This window comes from Schistocerca cancellata, chromosome 2 (genome assembly GCF_023864275.1).
Source record: "Schistocerca cancellata isolate TAMUIC-IGC-003103 chromosome 2, iqSchCanc2.1, whole genome shotgun sequence".
NCBI lineage: Eukaryota > Metazoa > Arthropoda > Insecta > Orthoptera > Acrididae > Schistocerca > Schistocerca cancellata.
This window is the reverse complement of record NC_064627.1, coordinates 305,327,013-305,353,261: the sequence shown is the minus strand read 5'-3', so window position 1 is coordinate 305,353,261 and position 26,249 is coordinate 305,327,013. Positions and strand designations below refer to the sequence as shown.

Genomic DNA, 26,249 nt, shown 5'->3' with positions numbered 1-26,249 from the left:
TGCACTTCAGTTCAAATAAACAAGTACAGTTAAACTCCACCGGAGGGTGGTTAAAATTTGTAAACTTTAAAACACACGTTATTGCTCGCAGGAATATCCCAAAAGCCGACAATTAACTCCAGACGAAACAATGTGAACAGTCGTGACTTGCTGGTAGATTAAGTCAAAACTCAACTTTCATGTCCAGGATCGGTGAACCACGTACCTCATAGCAATGGGAACAGCACTACACACTCTGACACCACCTAGAGGCTTCCAGCGGGCCCGGCTAAACAACGCGCTGCGGAGATTTTCTCGCTGCTCCACACCAATCGAACAAACGCCCAGGCCCGGAAATGGTGGAAGGACCAAGTATACGTCGGCCGATGGGACGACCAACCGAACGACTAACCAACGGTCGTTCCGTTCCAATCTCCCTCCGTCGGACAACTCATGTGTGTTGCCAGCAGTCGGCGAGCACTGGCTGTCGTAGCCTCAATAGTGCTCCATCCCCGACTTCACTGCTGCTGCGTCCAGACTGCACTGCTGGTCCGTCCCGAACTAACTAGCCAGACACACGACTATCGGTCGCTCCAGAGATGGTATGATAGTGCACTTATCGATACGCGCTGCTGCTGCCGCTCACGGGCAAGTAAGGCAGGAGGTTGGTGACGCCAGTAAATGGAATAAGAAAACGAGGCGGCAGTACCGTAATAGAAGACGACAAACAATAGATGGGAGAAACGCGAGCCGTGCACGACTCAATGAGGTCAGTACAATGCCATCATACAGCCAGTAATTACACGATCCAGACACTTTAATGTGAGCACCGCCTATGTTCTGCGTCAAGGTGCAATAACCACTCACAAACCGCAGGTGGCTGCACTAGCAGTGGTGGGTATATAAAGCGTCTCAGAAAGGGCATCGTCATTGGCTTTCGGGCGAAGGATGGAAGAAGTTCCGAAACGACTAAGTTTGTAAATCGTGGTTAGACTGCTGCATGTCAAAATGGCACTATCCAGAACCGGCGCCAAGGCAACAGCGATGCACCATGGGCCAGATGGTTGAGGAGATGTGTACAAGCGAATAGATATACAACTTTTGAGCGAATGACCACACAGCTGAACCAAGGGGCAACCAGCAGCGTTTTCTCAACAGCCATTCAGCAAACGCTGATGCGTGTGGGCCACCGCAGCAGGTGCCTGATTCACGCACTCATGCTGGCTGCTGTTCAAAGTCGCCGAAGGCTCCAGTTTCCACGCCAGTATCGTAACTGGACATGTGATTGGCTGGACGCTTTATACTCCATCGGACAGATGACCATCGGCGTGAATGGTGTGTATGCATATATGTTTGGGGACCATGTCAGTATTTATATGAAGTTTGTTTTTCCTTAACAGGATAGAATCTACCAGCAGGACACTGCAACATGTCACACAGCTCGGATTTAAACCCAATTGAGAATCTGTGGGACTGCCTCCATAGGGCTGTTCGCCTCGTCAATCATCAACCGAGAAACGTAGCGCAGCTGCCCACAGCACTGGAGTCTGTATCGCTCTGCATCCCTATATTACCTTCCGGAATCTTATTGAATCTTTCCCTGCACGTCTCGGAGCAGCCCCCGCTGCAGAAGGTGGTTATTCAGACTTCTGGCAGGTGGTCACAGTAATGTGACTGCCTGTTGTGTACATAGTTCCGCGTAGTCAGCGCGTACACAACTTTCCCACTACAGCTCGCCCCGCTAAGCACAACAGCGCAGGCGCAGCGCTCGTCCGTCTCCGCACTACGAGATGGCGCTGTCTTAGAGACGGACCAAATTCTGCTTCCGCCGATCCGCATATTAATATGTAACGCAACCAATGAGATTGCTTCTAACGTAGAACCTTTTCTCCTCGCGGATCACACTCGCGCAGTGATACCTGAACGCTCGAGGTATTATAACGAGTGTACAGACCTCCGATTAGTCAGTCTGCATTAGTCTGCATTTGTCTATAGTCAAGTTTCAGTCTGCGCCTAATAAGGTTATCATATTCCTGTACATAGCCATGAAGATAAATGAATAGACACTTTGTCAAGTATCAGAGATATGTGAGAATAAGATTAACGTACCAAGACCAAAGGAATTTCAGATTGTCAATTGTAAACAGCATCCAGAATCAAGTTATGTAATGTCTATATTTTTTATTATTTTAATAAATGTGTGTGAAAATTAATCAAGTTCTGTTTAAAGTTGGTCACCGTCAATCTGCTACTCTAAGCATGAAAGTGGCATTTCTATCGTCTGACCTAATGGCAGAAGATAAACACGCCACGATAAGACCACGAGACTTATTGGTGGCACTCGCCTGCTTCGTTAGAGCGAGAAGTCAAATAATCTGATGGTGTGTGTACCGAAGGTCTTACAGTACGCACACCACACTGCCCAGTGTAGAAGCTAGTTTCGAAAATCTCAGGGGAGAAGAGAGCTGAAATCTATATTTGTACTGAGTTGCACCAATCATGATTTAAACTCTTTCCAGGAAACAAATGGTTCAAATGTCTCTGAGCACTATGGGACTTAACTTCTGAGGTCATCAGTCCCCTAGAACTTAGAACTACTTAAACCTAACTAACCTAAGGACATGACACACATCCATGCCCGAGGCAGGATTCGAAACTGCGACCGTAGTGGTCGCGCGGTTCCAGACTGTAGCGCCTAGAACCGCTCGGCCACTCCGGCCGGCTCAACGGAAGCAGCCATGCTTAGTGAAAACAGTTTTATCTGTGAGTATGCTGCATAAGCACTTCTTGTCAAGCCAGTGACAGCTTACCATGTACTGCAAAGTAAGGAAGTCATCATGAGTGGGACTTTTCGTGATATACTGGCGTACTGAGTACTTCAAGAACAAGTACGTCTGTATGGCGTTAGTTGCAAAACGTTAACTTTCACGGGCTTGAATAACAATAAATCTTACACAAGTTCGTTACATGATAGCAAGTGAGGTTCTGGGAGCCAATAAAGCGGTTACTGAGGTTGGTAATGATGACAAAGTACTATGTAAAGAACAAATTCCTAGGAAGCAATTGGCAGCATAGGTGTAGTATTAATTGAGTGAGCAACTGAAATTTTTTTTTTAACCTCTGAAATGATTATACAGTCAGACTTCGCTTAGATTACAAAAGCAAAAGGTCCAAATCATATTCTTGAGCTCGGCAGTAATTTTGTGACTTTTTTTTGTTGTTGGAAAATGATAACTTTTCCAAATGGTAAAATTCAGTTACAATTTCCTAATAACCGTTGCCAGTACCCGAAAGGAAGTGCTCTGGAAGGAGTTCTACGAGTGCTACTAGTCAAAAAATCATTAACAAGCAAGAAAGCAGTGTAATTTCAAAACACTGAACGCGTTGTGCACATTTTTTCCCTCGATTATGGTGTCTGAGGTGCTTTCTACTCTGCTCTTCAAACAGTTCGTCAGTTGGGTTATGTCCTCAATGAAGTTCAATAATATAAGTATGGGCTTGTAATTTTAAAACTAAACACTCACAGATAAAGTCAATAGCTCAGGCATATACGATCACACATACAACTCTTGTCAGTATACATATGTGCAGTAACTTTAAAATAAGATATTCAGAACATCTCAGAGTTCTAGAAGTAATAGATCCATTAGCACATATGTTGACCATTTTATAGCCCAAACCCATCACCTAAAATAGTAACAAATTTAAATATCCTAAAATCCAGCCACATCCTATACTATAAACTTAGAAAGGAAAAAAGGGTACATAAACAGGAGCCATCGGCTAAAGGAAACAGATCGTTAAGGTAATTAACTGACATTGTCAGAAGGAGAACGATCTCTATACCAGTGTAAAAAACTTCCAAAATAGAACTTTTACTGTCCATACTGCGTTTGATATATATCGTGATTACTACTTTCAGCAAAGTTATATTGCCATCTTCACATCTGAACTTTACTGAAACTAGTAATAAGGATACATATCAACTGCGATATGGGCAATTAAATTTATATTTTGGAAGCTTTTTTATACAGGTTATAAAGGAGTACACTACACTACACTATGCAATGACACATTATTTAGCACATTAAAAGAGCTATACAGATACACAGACAGATAAAAAGAACGTCACCCACCTGTGTTTTGTGCAGTGATACACTGTAACCTGGCAGTGAAATTACTTAGTGTATGGGTTTCCACAACAGATGAGACTGCAGATGCGAAATTAACTGTAAGTAATCGCAAAATATAGATGCGAAATATTTTCTCACAGCCTCTGTCACAGTAACATTTGTTAATTGCAGATGACAAATTCCCGGTATCCATTAATGCAAAGAGGGTTCTGCAGAACGCCAAAATGTAGAAAAATTTTGGTAATAACCACAACAGACAATTTGTATTTATCCCAGTTTTGTTAGAATAATTTGTGCTTTAAACATGTTCTCATTTTACGGAACTGAATAAAAGTACCCGCGGTTGACGGCACAGACAGCTGAAACACGTTTGAGCATTTATAAAGTAAAGCTATTGGCATAATAGACTGATATGAAATCCTGTATATTTGTCTGGAAACCGACTACTAGTAACGCTTAGAACCCAAATAATGAGTGAAGTTAATATTGCTTCCAAGTCGCGTAAAACCGACAAAACATTTAGATTTTCTCTTTTTAAATGCACTGTTTGCTGACAGAAATTTCACGTTTCAGGTCGGTGTGAGCGACTACCCAGAGTTTCCTGCTTTTTCATCGAAGAACAGTAAGTTGCAGCGCCTGTGTAGTGAAAATCTATTGCTTAATGTAAAGGTGAATTTGCTTATATTAATTCAGTTTATAGTCATATAATGACGCACAGAATTTTTCTAGCCAACCGAATATTTTATGAGTATCTTCAAATACCTGAGTGCAGAGAAGCAATTTTGAATGATAAAACGGAGTACATTGTACTAAATCAATGGTTCCCAAGCTGGAGGTAATTATGCCGTGAGGGGTAAAATTTTCTGATGGATGAAAATGAAAGTGTTCAGTTGTGTTTCGGTCACGAAACTAAATTCGTTTCAAAATATCGTTACTATTATTACTATTTCTTAAGACTCTGGTTACAAGAGTTACTAACAATATTTTTTTTTTCAAATACAAACATTAATGCGTGACACAATGTGGTGGAGCTTATGGCTTGTGTAGCAGATGTGTAAAAAACACCTTTTTCAAGTTGTCTGCCCACTACACACAAACTTAGTACTTTGTACCATATATCAGTAACAGTAAATTTGAGACATGAACATCACATATGATTAAACATCTAATGAAACTGACTTTTCCAAGTTGTAAGTGGTTCTCGCAACAGATTCAAAATTGATTCATTATTCACTCCGCAACAGTAAATAAAGTAACTGACAGCACAATACAAGAGTAACTATGTAATGACTACTACATCGCTGCAGGGCCTGCACAGTGTTATTATTATTATTATTATTATTATTATTTGTGGAAGCGATCAGCAACAAAGGAACAGCAGCGTGAAGTCTTCAGATTTCTGCCAGTTCTTAAGTCAGCCCTCCAGCAATCAAGTGCTCTCATTGTAACTTTGTTGCACTTTCATTTTAAATAGGCGTGAAAGGTATGGGTGAAGCAAGTGTCGCTAACGAGAAGGGTGGATCAAGGGAAACATGTTTTGTAACAAGTGTCTAACCTCAATATGAACAGTTAGCTTTCTTTCTGAGAAGGAGTTGTAAGCAGCACTCGCGATGCACTGAATTAGAATTGCTTCAGAATTATTTTATCAGTCTATAAAAAAAGTCTTAGAAATAAGGAGAACCAGTTGTGTCACTGGGTCATTATTTCGTGTTTTAATACACTGTCTAATCACGTTAATGTGACCACCTGTTAAAAGCCTGAATAATCACGTTTTGCTGCGCGGACTGCTGCGAGAGGCGAAGGAAAATAGTGGTTGAGGTTCTGGGAAGTAATTCAAAATGTCTCAAATGGTCTGAGCACTATGGGACTTAACTTCTGAGATCATCAGTCCCCTAGAACTTAGAAGTACTTAAACCTAACTAACCTAAGGACATCACACACATCCATGCCCGAGGCAGGATTCGAACCTGCGACCGTAGCGGTCGCTCGGCTCCAGACTGTAGCGCCTAGAACCGCACGGCCACTCCGGCCGGCCGGCAGGGAAGTACGGTGAGCTCATCGTGGTGTTCTTCGCACCACGCACGTACACTGCGAGCTATGTGACACGTTGCATTGTACTGCTGGTGGATGCCATGGAGTCGAGGAAAAACAAACTGCATGTAGGAATGGACATGGTCCATAAAGACCTCGATGGTGAGTGTTCATCGGAGGTGAGCGTATCATCTGGAGTGCCCCAGGGAAGTGTGGTAGGTCCACTGTTGTTTTCTATCTACATAAATGATCTTTTGGATAGCGTGGATAGCAATGTGCGGATGTTTGCTGATGATGCTGCGGTGTACGGGAAGGTGTCGTCGTTGAGTGACTGTAGGAGGATACAAGATGACTGGGACAGGATTTGTGATTGGTGTAAAGAATGGCAGCTAACTCTAAATATAGATAAATGTAAATTCATGCAGATGAATAGGAAAAAGAATCCTGTAATGTTTGAATACTCCATTAGTAGTGTAGCGCTTGACACAATCACGTCGATTAAATATTTGGGCGTAACATTGCAGAGCGATATGAAGTGGGACAAGCATGTAATGGCAGTTGTGGGGAAGGCGGATAGTCGTCTTCGGTTCATTGGTAGAATTTTGGGAAGATATTGTTCATCTGTAAAGGAGACCGCTTTTAAAACACTAATACAACCTATTCTTGAGTACTGATCGAGCGTTTGGGATCCCTATCTGGTCGGATTGAGGGAGGACATAGAAGCAATTCAGGGGCGGGCTGCTAGATTTGTTACTGGTAGTTTTGATCATCACGCGAGTGTTACGGAAATGCTTCAGGAACTCGGGTGGGAGTCTCTAGAGGAAAGGAGGCGTTCTTTTCGTGAATCGCTAGTGAGGAAATTTAGAGAACCAGCATTTGAGGCTGAGTGCAGTACAGTTTTACTGCCGCCAACTTACATTTCACGGAAAGACCACAAAGATAAGATAAGAGAGATTAGGGCTCGTACAGAGGCATATAGGCACTCATTTTTCCCTAGTTCTGTTTGGGAGTGGAACAGGGAGAGAAGATGCTAGTTGTGGTACGAGGTACCCTCCGCCACGCACCGTATGGTGGATTGCGAAGTATGTATGTAGATGTAGATATGTAGATGTAGATAGATGCTTACTTGAGTTGGTCCAGTGTTCCTTCCAGAATAACGAGATCACCCATGGAATGCTGCGGAAACGCTCCTGAGATCGTAACTCGCCCTTCTCCAGCCTGAACCTCTCCGACGATTGTTGCATTGTGTTTGCTTTTAAACGTTTCACGCCGTATACGCCAACGGCCATCTGTCCAATGGTGCATAAAAAGTAAAAAATTTGAAAAGGCCGCCTGTCGCGAATCAGTGGACGTCCAATTGTGGCACTGGTGTCGAAATTGCAGCCGTCGTCACCGATGGACACCAGTCGGCACGGGTGCACGTATAGGCGCCCGCTGCAGAGGCCCTTGCAAAGTACCGTTCGCTGCACGTTCGTTGAGGACACGATTTTCGTAGCCCTTTAGTTCATTTGGGCGGTCAGCTGCTCAACAGTTGCAAGTCTGTTCGCCAACACACATTTCCACAGCCGTCGTTCAGTCCTGTCATCTGTGGCCCTTGGTGCACCGCAGTTGTCTCGGAACCGGTTTCGGATAACGCCATTTTACCATGCTCGTTCCGGAAACATTTCCACCCTTGGACCAAATGCCAGTGAACATGCCCTTTTGTACGTCAGGTAAATCGCTCTGTTTTCTTATTACAAGAACTACTGCACTGTTTTCCGCGTCCCCCGACCCTCAAATACTAGCACTGCCGCTTGAAGCGCGCGCGCGTGCGCGTTTGTGTGTGTGTGTGTGTGTGTGTGTGTGTGTGTGTGTGTTTGCGTGTTTGTGTGTGCGTCCATTTCACTTTGACCTCAAACATAGGCATTGGTCACATTAATTTGACTTGACTGTGTAAAACACATACAAAACCTAAATTACTTGCCTATCGTCAGTTAAAAATAAGTCTTCAAAGAATATTGTCGCAGAAGAAGCTGAGTAGTAGCGCCGTGTAGTGGTTATGATACTAAACTGTTGAATGGAGGATCGTGAGTTCAAAACTCACTTGGACTGTACCATTTTAATTTCTATATTCAGTTCGAGTACCTTCTAGAAGTGCCCACAAATGTCAACAATCATTGTACTGGAATGTTCTGTAGCTGTGTATATACTGTATGTGTTCTGGCCGCAGGCAGTTCGCTCCGCGCTCTTGTATGTGAAAGTGCTGAGTAAATGAATGGAAAAACTGGTAGAAGCCGGCCTTGGGGAAGATCAGTTTGGATTTCGTAGAAATGTTGGAACACGTGAGGCAATACTGACCTTACGACTTATCTTAGAAGAAACATTGAAGAAAGGCAAACCTACGTTTCTAGCATTTGTAGACTTAGAGAAAGCTTTTGACAATGTTGACTGGCATACTCTCTGTGGTGTGCGTACTGTAAGACCTTCGCTACACATACCATCAGATTATTTGACTTGTCGCTCTAACGAAGTAGGCGAGTGTCAGCAATATGTCTCGTGGTCTTATCGTGGTGCGTTCATCTTCAGCCGTTAGGTCAGACGATAGAAATGCCACTTGCACGCTTAGAGTAGCAGATTGACGGTGACCAACTTTAAACAGAACTTGATTAATGTTCACACACATTTATTAAAATAATAAAAAGCATATACATTACGTAACTTGATTCTGGATGCTATTTACAATTCACAATCTGATGTTCCTTTGGTTTGGGTACGTTAATCTTGTTCTCACATATCTCTGATACTTGACGAAGTGTCTATTCATTTATCTTCATGGCTATGAACAGGAATATGATAATCTTATTAGGCGCAGACTGAATCTTGACTATAGACTGGTACAGACTAATGTAGACTGGTACAGACAGGTGCAGATAAATGCAGACTCGTACAGACTAATGCAGACTGACTAATCGGAGGTCTGTACACTCGTTATAATACCTCGAGCGATCAGGTATCACTGCGCGAGTGTGACCCACGAGGAGAAAAGGTTCTAAGTTAGCAGCGATCTCATTGGCAGCGTTACATATTAATACGTGGATCGGCGGAAGCAGAATTTGGTCCGTCTCTAAGGCAGCGCCATCTCGTAGTGAGGAGACGGACGAGCGCTGCGCCTGCGCTGTTGTGCTTAGTGGGGCGCGCTCTAGTGGGAAAGTTGTGTACGCGCTGACTACACGGAACTATGTACACAACACTATCTTTTAAATTCTAAAGGTGCCAAGCGTAAAATACAGGGAGCGAAAGGCTATTTACAATTTGACAGAAACCAGATGGCAGTTATAAGAGTCGAGGGGCACGAAAGGGAAGCAGTGGTTGGGAAGGGAGTGAGACCGGGTTGTAGCCTCTCCCCAATGTTATTCAATCTCTATATTGAGCAAGCAGTAAAGGAAACGAAAGTAAAATTCGGAGTAGGTATTAAAATCCATGGGGAAGAAATAAAAACTTTGAGGTTCGCCGATGACATTGTAATTCTGTCAGAGACAGCAAAGGACTTGGAAGAGCAGTTGAACGGAATGGACAGTGTCTTGAAAGGAGGATATAAGATGAACTTCAACAAAAGCAAAATGAGTCAGGTGATGCTGAGGGAATTAGATTAGGAAATGAGACACTTAAAGTAGTAAAGGAGTTTTGCTATTTGGGGAGAAAAATAACTGATGATGGTCGAAGCAGAGAGGATATAAAATGTAGACTGGCAATGGCAAGGAAAGCGTTTCTGAAGAAGAGAAATTTGTTAACATCGAGTATAGATTTAAGTGTCAGGAAGTCGTTTCTGAAAGTATTTGTATGGAGTGTAACCATATATGGAAGTGAAACATGGACGATAAATAGTTTGGACAAGAAGAGAATAGAAGCTTTCGAAATGTGGTGCTACAGAATAATGCTGAAGATTAGATGGGTAGATCACATAACTAATGAGGAGGTATTGAACAGAATCGGGGAGAAGAGGAGTTTGTGGCACAACTTGACAAGAAGAAGGGACCAGTTGGTAGGACATGTTCTGAGGCATCAGGGGATCACAAATTTAGCATTAGAGGGCAGCGTGGAGGGTAAAAATCGTAGAGGGAGACCAAGAGATGAATACACTAAGCATATTCAGAAGGATGTAGGTTGCAGTAAGTACTGGGAGATGAAGAAGCTTGCACAGGACAGAGTAGCAAGGAGAGCTGCATCAAACCAGTCTCAGGACTGAAGACCACAACAAAAAACAATGCAATACTGTAAAAAGCTTTGTCACATTCCCATGTTCTTCAGCTGTGTTAATGAAATGATCTTGCATTATCATCACTAATCCGAGTGGTAACGTAGTCTCATATGATCAACAGTTCAAAAAGTTTCGAGACTGGATCAGTAAAAATTTATAGAAAATTTAAGATGGCGGTTTTAATACTTCAGATGTTCGTCGTAGTCTCCTCCCCCCCCCCCCCCAATTTTAGAACTTGTTTACAAAGCGCAAATCTTTCATACAACGATGTGAAACTGTCATTTCTTCTTTGGTATGTGGTCCAACTCGTGCCTCACATTGGCTTGAATATCGGTCATTTAAGCGTTCACCTTTCGTGTGACTTTCTGCACTTTCTCGATTTGTGGTAGGTTCGTGTCGATAACACGCAGTATCGTCACCCGTGATGATTTTTTCCAGAAAAGAACTATCCGTGTTTTTCATTACAACCAAGTCGCGGCAGGCAACCACAGAGCGTTTGATTTAGACATGTTGCTCCACAGCGATTTGTGATACAACAACATTCTATGCACGTCCACTTCTTAACGCTGCCTGCTCATAACACACACACACACACACACACACACACACACACACACACACACACACACACACACAATTATTCACAGGCATTAACTGTGACTAGGTATCCTGAGATAAAATATATGATCGTCCGCCTCAGTTGCTAGTAATTCCTTCCTTACTGCACGACCGGTTTCACTGCCTAAAGCTTCATCTTCAGCTGCCACCATACAGTTATGGAAACATGGGAGGTAGGACCAGCAACCGTGGCGCCCGCCTCGATAGCGCGACACGATTACTGGCAACTGAAGCGGATTTATTTATTCTACACTCCTGGAAATGGAAAAAAGAACACATTGACACCGGTGTGTCAGACCCACCATACTTGCTCCGGACACTGCGAGACGGCTGTACAAGCAATGATCACACGCACGGCACAGCGGACACACCAGGAACCGCGGTGTTGGCCGTCGAATGGCGCTAGCTGCGCAGCATTTGTGCACCGCCGCCGTCAGTGTCAGCCAGTTTGTCGTGGCATACGGAGCTCCATCGCAGTCTTTAACACTGGTAGCATGCCGCGACAGCGTGGACGTGAACCGTATGTGCAGTTGACGGACTTTGAGCGAGGGCGTATAGTGGGCATGCGGGAGGCCGGGTGGACGTACCGCCGAATTGCTCAACACGTGGGGCGTGAGGTCTCCACAGTACATCGATGTTGTCGCCAGTGGTCGGCGGAAGGTGCACGTGCCCGTCGACCTGGGACCGGACCGCAGCGACGCACGGATGCACGCCAAGACCGTAGGATCCTACGCAGTGCCGTAGGGGACCGCACCGCCACTTCCCAGCAAATTAGGGACACTGTTGCTCCTGGGGTATCGGCGAGGACCATTCGCAACCGTCTCCATGAAGCTGGGCTACGGTCCCGCACACCGTTAGGCCGTCTTCCGCTCACGCCCCAACATCGTGCAGCCCGCCTCCAGTGGTGTCGCGACAGGCGTGAATGGAGGGACGAATGGAGACGTCTCGTCTTCAGCGATGAGAGTCGCTTCTGCCTTGGTGCCAATGATGGTCGTATGCGTGTTTGGCGCCGTGCAGGTGAGCGCCACAATCAGGACTGCATACGACCGAGGCACACAGGGCCAACACCCGGCATCATGGTGTGGGGAGCGGTCTCCTACACTGGCCGTACACCACTGGTGATCGTCGAGGGGACACTGAATAGTGCACGGTACATCCAAACCGTCATCGAACCCATCGTTCTACCATTCCTAGACCGGCAAGGGAACTTGCTGTTCCAACAGGACAATGCACGTCCGCATGTATCCCGTGCCACCCAACGTGCTCTAGAAGGTGTAAGTCAACTACCCTGGCCAGCAAGATCTCCGGATCTGTCCCCCATTGAGCATGTTTGGGACTGGATGAAGCGTCGTCTCACGCGGTCTGCACGTCCAGCACGAACGCTGGTCCAACTGAGGCGCCAGGTGGAAATGGCATGGCAAGCCGTTCCACAGGACTACATCCAGCATCTCTACGATCGTCTCCATGGGAGAATAGCAGCCTGCATTGCTGCGAAAGGTGGATATACACTGTACTAGTGCCGACATTGTGCATGCTCTGTTGCCTGTGTCTATGTGCCTGTGGTTCTGTCAGTGTGATCATGTGATGTATCTGACCCCAGGAATGTGTCAATAAAGTTTCCCCTTCCTGGGACAATGAATTCACGGTGTTCTTATTTCAATTTCCAGGAGTGTATTAGTTCAAAAAATGGTTCAAATGGCTCTAAGCATTATGGGACTTAATATCTGTGGTCATCAGTCCCCTGGAACTTAGAACTACTTAAACCTAACTAACCTAAGGACATCACACACATCCATGCCCGAGGCAGGATTCGAACCTGTGACCGTAGCAGTCGAGCGGTTCCGGACTGAGCGTCTAGAACCGCTAGACCACCGCGGCCGTCAATTCTATTAGTATACTGAGATTACACTGAAGTAGCTGGAATTAGTTTTGCTGACTTTTTACTCGCAATGGGTCAGATGCTGCACGGACAAACTAGAGTAGATGGCTGATAGCTCGTAGCTGAAAAATCGCTGTTTAAAGATGAGAAAGAGAGAGAGAGAGGGGGGGGGGGGGATGGAGGGACGGAGGGAGAGGGTGAGGGAGAGAAGTAATTGCCATACTTCCACTGCACGCTAGTGACACACAAAAACTTTTAATTGCTACTCGCAATCGGTGCTATGCAGCGAGCAGCGACGAAAGGACCATTCGAATCTTTTTCCGGACGCTAAACTCTAGTTCACAGGTAAAAAAGAGACGCTAGGAACTTTTTCACGGTGATGGAGTTTCGTAATCACGCTGACCTGTCGGCGAGCGTTCTAACGGGTTCAACTGTGACCTTTGGCTCGCTTGATAATGTCACACAGTTCAGCCCTGCGGCTCTCCGCGTACGCGCTCGGGAGGGGGGGGGGGGGGGGAGGAGAGTGAATGTGAGAGTGATAACAAAAGGGCGCGAAAAGTTGTGCGAGTACGCGGTGCCGAGTGAAAAAGAAAGGCGCGAAGCTGCGGGCTCGCGGAAGTCGTTAGCGGGCGCTGGAAAGCGATTGTCGCGTGTCTGGCGTAGCGCGAGCGAACTCCTGTCGCGTGCTGCTAATCTCGCTCTGTATCTGCCGCGCTACAAGCGTGCCTCGAGAACTCCGCGGCCAAGTGAATACGTGATCACGCGCCGTGTAATTGTTATCAGATAACTATTAACGCCATTCTGAGAGAAACTTCTGGCAACTTCATACAGATTTTTTATGTGACGTTAATGTATCAGAAAATTGCTATTCATCTCTGTACACTCTTCTGATACCCACTACAATTACGGAGAGTTCCAGCTTAGAAGCTGATTGCGGCAACTAAAACAGGTGTAGTTCTATGAAATTGACCAGACCCACAGTCCCATGTACATTGACAAGTCATTGGATAGCGATATCGGACGAGCAAGCGCGACCTTCCGATGTTGGCAGACGTCTCGCCCAACGACTCTCCGTGCTTTTGTTCACTGCCACGTCTCCGTAGGTATTCTGCATGCGCCTATGAATATCTGCGATGCTCTGGTTTTCTACCAAAAGAAACTCCGTGACAGCTCTCTGCTCGGAATGCACCTCCTTTGCAGGCACCATTTCAAAGGCTACGATAGCGCCGCCACGATTCGGTACTTGATGAAACTATAGAGGCTGAGGCGAGAATATTCCACGACGTCCCACAAAAAAAGTTTCGCGTTTTTTTCAACCTAAATTGGCTGAGAAAATGTGTTGCATTACTTATAGAATGCCCCTCGTATAAATAAATATCTCATACATTTAGCACAGAAGTAACTGCTTCGAGAAAAGAAATTACTGTTTTCGTAGTTATACTACTGAACAGCGTGCGTGTCCAGTAGTCCTTTCTTCCGATTTTCACTACACTGATAACAGAGCTACACATACTAGCAGAAGCTATTTTTATTGAGGTTATGTGTATCGTGTTGCTATTTCCTACTCTGTACACGGCGCTGACATGCCGCTTCCCGGACACATACCGGCAGCCTGACCCGGATCGAATCCGGTTCGAGGGCGGGTGTGAAGAGCAACTAAGAAATGGTTTTTAGATGTTTTCCCACATACCAATAGCTGAATACAGGGTTGGTACCCACGTATCGCCTCCGATAAACGTTAAGCAAGCATTTAGAAAATGTTCACACAGTTGCACGTAGGATTAACTCTACATGCATACAGATGGGATACACAGCTTCCATCCTGGGAGGGGATGAGGGAATGAATAACAGATTGATAACCAGTGGTTATCAGCTAATCAGCAGCAGCAGCAACAAGGATTGTTGAATAAAATATTGTTTCAATTTATATCAAGATCTGAGGGTATTGTCACTTTCTTGCCTTAAATACACAGTAGAATATAGCGAGCAGTGCATCATTGTAGAGAAAAAGAAAGGAACGTTAGAATTCATACTGGCAACGTGAAGGGCATTAGAGAGGCTGTAATAGCTAGTCTGGACGAGGATGGTAAAGAAACGTGACCAAGGGTCTGTGGAGGAAATAATCGTACTATTCACTTAAAACGATTGTGGGCAAAACGCAAACCTCAGTCGAGAATATGAATGTAGATCACCACCACAGATGACAATTTGTGAACAATGCAATAACATGCTTTGGAGTGCCGATGTCTTTGCACTAACAGACTGTCATACAAACTACTGATGGTGAAATAAATTTTAAGCGTGATTACTAATTATATGGACACTTCCTCGAACCTCTAGTCATACGCACATGCTCCTTGAATAAACTTGAAAGTTGTATATGGTGTGTCCCAGATCTGACTCTAGGAGCGTAAGAGCAGTGATCGTTATAAAAGAAGTCTTTCGTAGTGAAAGACGAGCGAATGCACTCCTCGTTCTTTCTCTGAACTTTTGATATAACTGACCACTGAGTTTGGCAGCTGTATACAAGGAAACCACCGTCACAGATACAGCAATAAATTGGGTGTGCAATACGTCATTTTCGTTATTTTTGGGTCATATAACCACGAAAAGTCGCAGGGCAGTGAGGGGTCTTGTTATCTGAGACAAGACTGAGATTAACAGTTATTAATTGCTCTAATAACTGACATAAATCATAACAAAATTAACAGAGAGCTAAGTTCTTTGAAACTCAAACCACTTTACAAAATGACTAACACGGTGGCGAGGTACCAAAAAGTGAGTAAGACTGTGCGGACAAAGCGCAACATCTGCTCATTTGGCCAGCTCACGAAATGAAAGTTAACAGAGAGACTTCGCCAGATTTAACAAAATTAAGCTACACAAATTGAGTAGCGAAGTAAAAAGTAATTAGTTGCTGAGAATGTAGATCATATTGCCCCAAATTGCGATACTCGTATTTCTCCAAATCAGCTAACTTTTGCTAGTCAGCACCAGCTAGAGATGACACCCTGCACCCTGTCAATGATGCCCAGCTGCGAAAGCCCCCAATCTAAGTTCACAGCCCTCCAGGCTCTATTTTTCTTTTAACAACGACTTTAGATGGACGGGACGACTCAAAGCTGTTGCCAGTGTGACAGGTAACAATACCGCTAATTTCACGAAAAGAAAAGAACAGGCGAACATAGCAGAAACTTCTCACTCATGTAGTACAAAACGCACATGAACAAACTCTAGCCTGGAGCAGTGTTTCCTCGATTGTTCAGGCCCTTGACGTCAAGCATGGTAGTAGGACGACTCAATTCGATTGGATAACCAAAATTTTGGAGCAAAAGCAACTGCCATGTGGCGTTTTGGCCTTTGATGTCCATACAGAAAAGGCAAAAATGCCAACTAAATTATTGTGGTGGCATAGTGGTCCTCTGCCCGCAGCTAGGCCAGGGTACCGGCTCTGCCCATAGTAACAAAAAGCAGGTAGCAGCCACACTTCACCGAAAACTGTTTGGCTCCTTGCATCTCTCCTACAGCACCGTCACAGCGCGAAAAACGCAAAGCTTTTCTCCCTAGCAGACAAGTCCTGTACTAACAAAGTAATAACACGGAATAACGGCGGAGAATGTTACAATTCTGTGTAGCGATATGTGACAGTAATGTCACAATCTGATTGATTAATCTGTCAGATAGCTTACGTCTAAAAAGTGGGAAAAAGTTAATTAGTTCTGCATCTACATACATACTCGACAAGCCATCATAGCACGGAAGGCGGAGGGTACCTTACACCATAATGAATCATCCCCTTTCCTGTTCCACTCATAAATGGAGTGAGGGAAGAGCTACTGTCTATATTATTCCACACATGTCCTGGTTTCTCCTGTCTTGGGGGCTCTGACACAAGAAATACGTTGATGACACAAATGCCGGCTCTTTTAACCTGGTCAGTATTGTTTCGCGAAAAGAATGTCTTCTTCCCTCCAATGAATCACATTTGAATTTACAGAGCGCTGGCGAAATATTCGCGTGCTGATCGAAGATAAATAAATCTAGCAGCACAGCTTTGAAGCCGCGCGGAGTAGCCCGCGGTCTGCGGCGCCTTGCACGGTTCGCGCGGCTTCCCCCGTCGGAGGCTAGAGTCCTCCCTCGGGCATGGGGGTGTGTGATGTCCTCGGCGTATGTTAAAGTTACCTTAAGTAGTGTGTAAGCCTAGGGACCAGTGATTTCAGCAGTTTGGTCCCATACGAATTTACCACCATCTAATACCACACCTTTGAATTGCTTTGACTTTCTTTCCTGGTGTTAATTATTGAATATGTTAGTGGTAGAGGGTGGCAGGATGCCCTTCTTGTCACCACCCCTTTCCCCCTAGCACGGAATTTGTGTAACCCCCAAATGTCTGCATTTAGCGTTATCCCATATGACTGTGCACAAAATTTTCTAAATGTATGCGAATCGTACTGAGACAGGTACCATCCCGGTATTCGCCTAGCTGGACGTGAGAAATCGCCCAAAAGCTACATCCAGGCTGGCCCACACATCAGCCTTCGTCGTCAATCCGCCAGGTGGATTCGACTCGGGTCCGGAGCAACTCCCTGAATCCCGAAATCAGCGTACTAACGTGCACGGCTATACGGTTGGGTTCTTAATTGATTAGATGTCTTCTTTTAATTCGACCTGGTCGGATTCCAAACACTCGAACAGTACTCAAGAAAGGGTCGCACAAGAGTTCTGTTCATGGTCTCCATTATAAACGAGGCTCACTTTCCTAGAATTCTCGAACATTCACCTTCCCTACAACAAACCCTACGTGCTCGTTGCACTTCATGTCACTATCAACATCATGCCTAGATATTTAATCAAGATCACTTTGTCAAACAACACACCACTAATACCATATTCGAATCTGCCATGATTTTTCTTTTTTTTTTTTACTGATCTGCATTTACGTACAGTTGTGCACATTTGGAGCAATCTGCCTTCCATCACACCAAACAGAAAATTCTGTCCAAGTCATCCTGTATCCTCCTACAGTTAATCAAATACTGCACTTTCCCGTACACTACAACGTTATCAGCAAGCAGTTTCAAATTGGTGCTCACCCTATTCGTCACATCATTTATGAGTATAGAGATCAACAGCGGTCGTATCACACTCCCCTCGGGCACTTCTGGCGATGCCCTTAACTCTCATGAACACCCGCCGTCGAGGATATGTACTGGTTCTTTTCGGAAATCTGGTAATATGAACTGTGCTGTTGTCCTTTCAGCGATAGTTCGTATGATAAATATGGTACGGGAAAATGACAAGCCAATTACAGCACGAACGATACATTATGAATCTGTGCTGACTTGTGGAGAGAAGCTTTTCTCTGCCGAAGAAATTTATTGTGTTCTTAAACTTGGAATATGCTCAAGAATTCTGCAGTAAGCAGCTGTTAAGGATGATGGTCTGCAGTTTTTGGGTCCGTTACTTTAGCCATCTTATGTACGGCAGTCGCCTGCGCTTTTATTCAGTAGCTTGGAACTTTGTGCTGGGCGAGAGATATGCGATAGTGGAACTAAGTGAGGTGCCAATACTGAAGAGAACTCTCTAAAACCGAGGACCTAGCTGAGTTAATGCTGTAAGCCACCGATCGACTAACAACGTCAGTTGAAATCTAACGAATTAAAAGGGCATTTAAGTATTCCGATAACGTAATCTATGAACAGGTACAACCGGGAAACGCACATTATAATAATGACGCAAACAAAACACGTAAAATACGAAATCTGTAGTGCCGAACTTGGGACTACTGCTGCTACTGACAGGGAAACTCCCCATCGCACCCCCGTTAGATTTAGTCGTAAGATGGTTCAGAGGATAGCCCACGAAAAACTGAACACAGATCAAGCATTAAAACAGGAAGAAGGTGTATTGTTGTTGTTGTTGTGGTCTTCAGTCCTGAGACTGGTTTGATGCAGTTCTCCATGCTACTCTATCCTGTGAAAGCTTCTTCACCTCCCAGTACCTACTGCAACCTACATCCTTCTGAATCTGCTTAGTGTATTCATCTCTTGCTCTCCCTCTACATTTTTACCCTCCACGCTGCCCTCCAATACTAAATTGGTGATCCCTTATGCTCTCTCACGATGTCTAATGACTACTGAGGTCGCTGATATGGAGTAACTGGCAGTAGGTGGCAGCACATTGCACCTAATATGAAGAATGTATGTTTTTGGGGGTGTCCGGATACTTTTGACCACACTGTGTATTTGTTCTAGCCGGCCGCGGTGGCCGTGCGCTTCTAGGCGCTGCAGTCCGTAACCGCGGGACTGCTACGGTCGCAGGTTCGAATCCTGCCTCGGGCATGGATGTATGTGATGTCCTTAGGTTAGTTAGGTTTAAGTAGTTCTAAGTACTAGGGGACTGATGACCTAAGATGTTAAGCCCCATACTGCTCAGAGCCATTTGAACCATTTATTTGTTCTACACAAGTACCATGTGTTATGACGCTTACGTACTGCTTTGGAAGTTCTGGCTCTTGAATTCCTTTGTTGTAACATAGTTCACACTCGATTATTTGTTGTTTTCATTTCTGTGAAAGGTTTATGCGGCATCTCGCCTGCTCTCACTATTCATCACATTTTCTTGCGACGGCAATATATTCTTACCACGTGACTCATATTCTGTAACAAACGTGTAGTATGACAATTGCCAAGACTATAGGAGGATGACTGACACGTCAATGACCGGACGAACGGTTCATAATTTTTTGAAACCGAAGAAAAAAATTGGGGACGAGGGAGTTTTAAACACGGATGTGGCGGTTTGCATCCCAGTACAGCGATCATACAACGACAACGCTGTTTCTTCCAGCGCGTTCTATATTGCACTTCTTGAGCTTCGAGCGTTCACTGTTTCTGTTTTGCCTCTTTCTTCACAGTTCAGTACACCTCCTTCCTATATTCTGAGGAGGATGCGATGGGGATTTTCCCTTGTGAGGAATAATTATTCAATGACACGCGAAATACCGTTTCGTTACTGCCTGTAAGTTTCCTTTACTCGCATGTTTTCTTCTCCGCATGCAGTCCGTACCCGAATCGATAGTTTCGTATTCCTCCAATTTTTCATTCTCAGCGGAGCAAGCCGCTGGTGGCACATAGTAACGAATACATTTTGTCGGTCGCTACGTTTTCTCTCCCGCATACAATTCGTCTCTGACTCAGGTACAATTGGCAGCATTCGCAATTCCCCAATTCCATACTCAGAAAAACGTTCCACGCGTACAACACATGGCGTGAATAACTTGTGCGGGAATTTGTATAGTTTGTTCCACTGACCTACGTTTTTTGCTAAGTGTTCATTTCGATCATAAAATTATAATTGTCTTCTGAGGCGAGTGGAGAGATTAGAGGAATTTGATGAAATGGACAGGATCGTTCCTATCGATATTGTTGATAGGAAGAGAAGTTTCGTAGCTTTGTTGGTCATTAAAAAGGAGAAGATTTATTCCTCTATAAATGGGGTATGAACCCATTAGCTTTTTTAGCTTACCTTTTTACATTAAGGTGTATGATGCACATTGGTTTTTGATACTAAGGGAGGTAGTTTGTTTCTGTCTTATGTAATTGGTTTAATGAAGGTAATTTTATTTACTTGATTTTTCCTACCAAGGTAACCCTTTATTCAGGCACTTTATTTGTATTTAATATATAAATTTAAAGTTTTTTAGATTAGTTTATGTGTGATTTTATTTATGTCAAATTAATTTGTTTGAATTGGTCATAAATTTGCCAAAACTCGTTACACTTGTCGCGCGAATCCACATTAACATAATGTAGTGTATAATTTAGTTCTGTAGTCCGGATATCTGTGAACAGAAAGAAATAAACTGTGAGCTTTTTTTTTTTTTTTTTTTTTTTTTTGGAGGAGAGCCAGGAAACAAAGCTAAATCTGATTTATTCCAACAGTCATACTCAGTTAGAGGGGAATCTACAACAAATTTTAAAAAAATACATCGACCAGCTTGTGATGGTTTATTTCCGTCTACCTCAGAGTACCACACTTTCACTACCACTAGAAACAGAATATATATTTCATCACACCCAAACTCTAACACGAAAACCATCCCATACTGCACTTTACTTTCACAGTTGCGAAATCAAATCTGACTCCGACAAATAATTTTCCCCACGATGTCCGATATCCCAAAAAAATCATTTGGCCCATATCTGTCGGCAGGTACCGCTACGTCCACTGTTACACCATTCATTTGTGAACAAACAGCGGCGCGCTCATTGCTCAGTTGTAACGGCATGTTACAGATGCGCTATACATAATGAATCCACTAACGAGTATCGAATACTTCGTAACAGGTATGTTTCTTGACAATACCAAATACAGTAAAAGCTTAATCGTTACTTTTACACTCCTGCTTGTGAGCGTCTCCGCAGAGATTTAGGCCCGTGCACTTGAAAGTGGATACGCTAATGTGAAATGGGTTCGTTTGCAACGCTTGGTGTTGCGGAAGGCATGCTTCTCTTCTCGCCAGTCGTTAAGTGCCTGACGTGGCAGCCGCTGGCGTTGCTCGGTGCGTGGACAAACGCATCATACGCCTGCCGAGGCACGCACAATAGCCGTAGCCGAGCTGTGCGTCACTTAACGGTGACGGCTGATCGACGTGGCGCAGTCGTACGACACTAGACTTCTAACGATTCTCTTGAATTTCATCCTTCTGTAACGTCATTAATAAACTACGATCTGGGTCCAAATGAGGTGTGTTAAAAAAATAACAGTAATTTCCCTTGTTGTATTAGCGCGATTGGTGCCATTTTTCATCGTGTTGATAAACATGTCTGGAAAGTATATGTACACTGTTAGCCATATCAGATATTTGTTGTCAGCAGTGAAAAAGGTTACATGTGCTTCGATAGTATCGGCGTTTATTTATTTCGTTAGAAATGGATAGAAAAAATCTGTATTAAATTTTGCTATAAGAACGCAATTAAGTGCAGAAAAGTTTTAGAAACGCTAAATATTGCTTTCGATGAGAATGTTACGAATAAAACAAGAGTTTATAGGTGATTTGAGCGTGTCTGATTAGTAATCAAAACGTTCTCGATCCTGGGTTCTAATCCCATCACCGCTTAAATTTTCAGTAAAAATTATCAGTCATGGCGGCCGAAGATTCCGGCATAAGAAGTCACCCTCGTTCAGCCAACGGCCTTGTCAAAGAGGGCTCAAGAGCGGACGGAGGTTAAGGGCACTATCTTGCCCTTGCGGTGGGAAACTGCCCCTAAGGGTGGAAGAATCAGCAATGATCAACGGCATGACGACGCAGGAGGCAATAGAAACCAGTGCATTAAAGGCATATAATGTGTATCCACAGAAAATGTGTCCTGTTAATGAAAAAGTGTCATGATGATCTCTCCATTTGCAAAAGATTCCGAACCAGTCCCCCATTCGGATCTCCGGGAAGGGACTGCCAAGGGGAAGGTGACCATGAGAAAAAGATTGAATAACGAACGAAAGGATAACATTCTACAAATCAGGGTGTGGAATGTCAGAAGTTTTAACGTGGCAGGGTAGCTAGAAAATCTGAAGAGGGAAATACTAAGGCTGACTCTAGTCAGTGAAGCGAAATGGAAATAAGACAGGGATTTCTGGTCATATGAATACAGGGTGATGTTAAGAGCAGCAGAAAAATGGTATAACGGGAGTAGGATTCGTCAGGCACAGGAAGGTAGGACAGGAAGTGAGTTACTGTGAGCAGTTCAGTGATAGGGTTTTTCTAATCACATTCAATAGCAAACCAACACCGACAACGATAGTTCAGGTATACATGTTGACGTCGCTAGCTGAAGATGAAGTAGAGAAAGTATGTGAGGACATGGAACGGGTAATTTAGTAACTAAAAGGAAATGAAAATCCAATAGGCAAGAGAGCCGGGAATGAGTAGAGAAAAGCATTACAGGAAAATATGAATTTGGTACAAAGAATGAGAGAGGAGAGAGACTATTTGAATCCTGCAATAAATTTCAGCTAGCAATACCGAATGCTTTATTCAAGATTCACAAGAGGAGGAGGTATGCTTGGAAAAGGCCAGGGGATACGGGAAGATTCCAGTTAGAGTACGTGATGGTTCGGCAGAGATACCGAAATCAGTTACTGGGTTGAAAGGCGTGCCTAGGAGCAGATGCAGACTCAGGTCACATAGTAGTAGTGATGAAGAGTAGTCTGAAGTTTAAGAGGCTAGTCAGGAAGAATCAATGCGCAAAGAAGTGGGACACGGAAGTAATAAGGAAAGAAGAGATACACCTGAAGTTCTCTACGGTGACAAATTACTGCGATAGGGAATATGTCAGTAGGTAGTTCAGTTGACGAGGAATGGAGATCTATAAAAACGGCAATCACAGAAGCTGGAAGGAAAAACATACTCAGCATATAGAAAAATCAAGACACCCTGCGGTAAAATTAAAAAAAAAAAACAAGGGTGGTAAACTAAGAGTGCAAAGGGAATTCCACTATTAAATGCAGCGGAGTGAGCTGATAACTGGAAAGAGTGCACTGAAGGCCTCTGAAAGGGGGAAGCCTTGTATGATGACGTAATAGAAGAAGAAACAGAAGTCGACATATAAGAGATAGGGTATCCAGTATTAGAATCAGAATTTAAAAGAATTCTGGAAGACTGAAGGTCGAATAAGGAAGAAGGGATAGATAACATTCCATCAAAATTTCTAAAATTATTGGTGGAAAGGACAACAAAAGTACTGTTCACGATGGTGTGTAGACTGTATGAGTCTGGCGATACACCATATGACTTTCGGAGAAAACATTATCCAGACAATTCCGAAGCCGACAAGTACGAGAATTATCGGATCATCGGCTTATTTGAAGAAAACTCAAGACACGTTCATAGGATTCGCCGTCCAGAAAAAAACGTTCGACAAAGTCAAATGCTGTAAGACGTTCGAAACTCTGAGAAAAATAGGGATGAGCTGCAGGGAAAGACGGTAGTATATAATATGTACAGGACCAAGAGGGGAAAAATAAGAGTGGGAGACCAAGAATGAAATGCTCGGAATGAAAAGGGTGTAGTCTTTCGTCCCTACTGTTCAATCTGCACATAGAAAAAGTAATGTGGGACATAAAAGAAAGGTTCAAGAATGCAACTAAAAAGCCGGCCGGTGTGGCCAAGCGGTTAAAGGCGCTACAGTCTGGAACCGCGTGACCGCTACGGTCGCAGGTTCGAATCCTGCCTCGGGCATGGATGTGTGTGATGTCCTTAGGTTAGTTAGGTTTAAGTAGTTCTAAGTTCTAGGGGACTGATGACCTAAGATGTTAAGTCCCATAGTGCTCAGAGCCATTTGAACCATTTCAACATTTCAACCCAAGAGAAGCCTACTAGTATCAAACATAGGCCTTAATTTGAGGAAGAAATTTCTCGGAATGTACGTTTGGAGCACAGCATTGAAACATGGACTGTGGGAAAATCGGAAAAGAAAAGAATCGAAGCAGTTGAGATGTGGTACTACAGAAGATCGTTGAAAATTAGGTGCACTGATAAGATAAAAAATGAGGTTCTCCGCAGAATGAAATAAATGACTGTCAACGATCACCCATTCACAATCACAGAAGTCGCTGACAATATTGTCATCGCAATTAGCTCATTCCACGAAATTTTTTCAGATGTTTTGGGTATGAAACGTGGGACAGGATTCGAAGCTGCGAACTCATTCCAACCGAAACCCATAGACAGTGCAGTAGTAGTACACTACGATCCTGCATTTTGTGAAATGCACAGTTTCATATTTCTGGACATTTGACGCAAGTAGCCAATCTTTGTACAAGTTTGAAATCCTATGATCTGACTGAAATGTAAGGGTCTCAGCACACTTCCCTGGGGAACGCCGGCAATCAATTCTACATCTGTTGATGATTCTCTATGCATCGTAACATGATGTGTCCTCTGTGGTGTCACCGCCAGACACCACACTTGCTAGGTGGTAGCCTTTAAATCGGCCGCGGTCCGTTAGTATACGTCGGACCCGCGTGTCGCCACTATCAGTAATTGCAGACCGAGCGCCGCCACACGGCAGGTCTAGAGAGACTTCCTAGCACTCGCCCCAGTTGTACAACCGACTTTGCTAGCGATGGTTCACTGACAAAATACGCTCTCATTTGCCGAGACGATAGTTAGCATAGCCTTCAGCTACGTCATTTGCTACGGCGCCAGTACCAGTTACTATTGATACTGTAATCATGTACCGTCAAGAGCGATGCTCATCATTTATGGATTAAAGTTAAGTAGTCCAGCTACGTCCGTTTTTTGCTAAAGTCTAATTTCCTTGACCTGTTCCAGACCTCACGCCAGCCTGCGTGAGCTAAAACGCGTGCCTTTCGGCTTCCTCTAATATCACGGTGTTGGTTCTCCTGCCAACCCACAACATCCTCACTATCAAGAAATTTTCAGTCCACTCACATCATTGGAACAGTTTATAAGAGATCTCCCACTTCAAGTCGCTTACATCAGATGTACATTCCACTGAATGAGAGACTGTCCTGCGTAGCCCTACAAATCGTATGACGCTCAGAGCAGACGAAAGAGATTATTATTATTATTGTTTAATGCTGCTAAACTAATCCTGCAGTTGGTTGCCTAATGTAGGTTATATAGTACAAATTGTAATTCCACAAATATTAAAGCATGCGTTCATATTATCAGTAAACAGTCGTGAATAAATCTGCTGCAGCTAAAATAATCTATTCTAAGAAGCGACCACCTAACCCTTAAAACTAAACATCACAATTTTGTCATTTTGAACATATGTGACATTTTATATGGGGGATTATGGCTTGGTATTCCTTGAGGAACTGGTGCTCTGGCACTCAGAATCTATACGTAACTATTCAAGAAATACGAAATACAAGGGCTGATCAAGAAAGATTGAGACTGATTTTTTCTCACCAATGTTTACTACATCATTTCAATATTTACAAAATCTTTCACAAAGTACTCCCCTCCTACTTGAATGTCTCTGCCCGTGCTCGTACACATGGTGCAAGTCCCCCTTTGTCAGGTACTTGAGAATCTCTTCACTTTTCTTGACCACTGCTTCACAATTCTCAGATCGAATACCCCAATGGTTTGCCTTTAGTGATAGGTATAAAACAAATCAGAGGGGCCAAGATCAAGGCTATAAGGTGGGTTCGGTGTACAGACAATGTCGAATTGAGCCAGAAAGTTCACGATTGATTTACTACGTAAGGCCGCGCATTGTTATGATGAAGTCGCTAGCTAGCCGAGATAGCTTTGGTCGTTTACTTGGAATGTGCTTCTTCAGTTTATCCAATGCTAACGTGTAGTATGCTGCTCTTACAGTAGTGTGAGGGGAACTGC

General features: G+C 43.9%; 1 protein-coding gene across 2 annotated transcripts in view; it reads left to right on the top strand.

The window, feature by feature from the left end:
* The window catches only part of LOC126161688 (uncharacterized), a 475,857-nt gene that overhangs the window by 159,409 nt on the left and 290,199 nt on the right, over nucleotides 1-26,249 (top strand). The window lies entirely within an intron of this gene.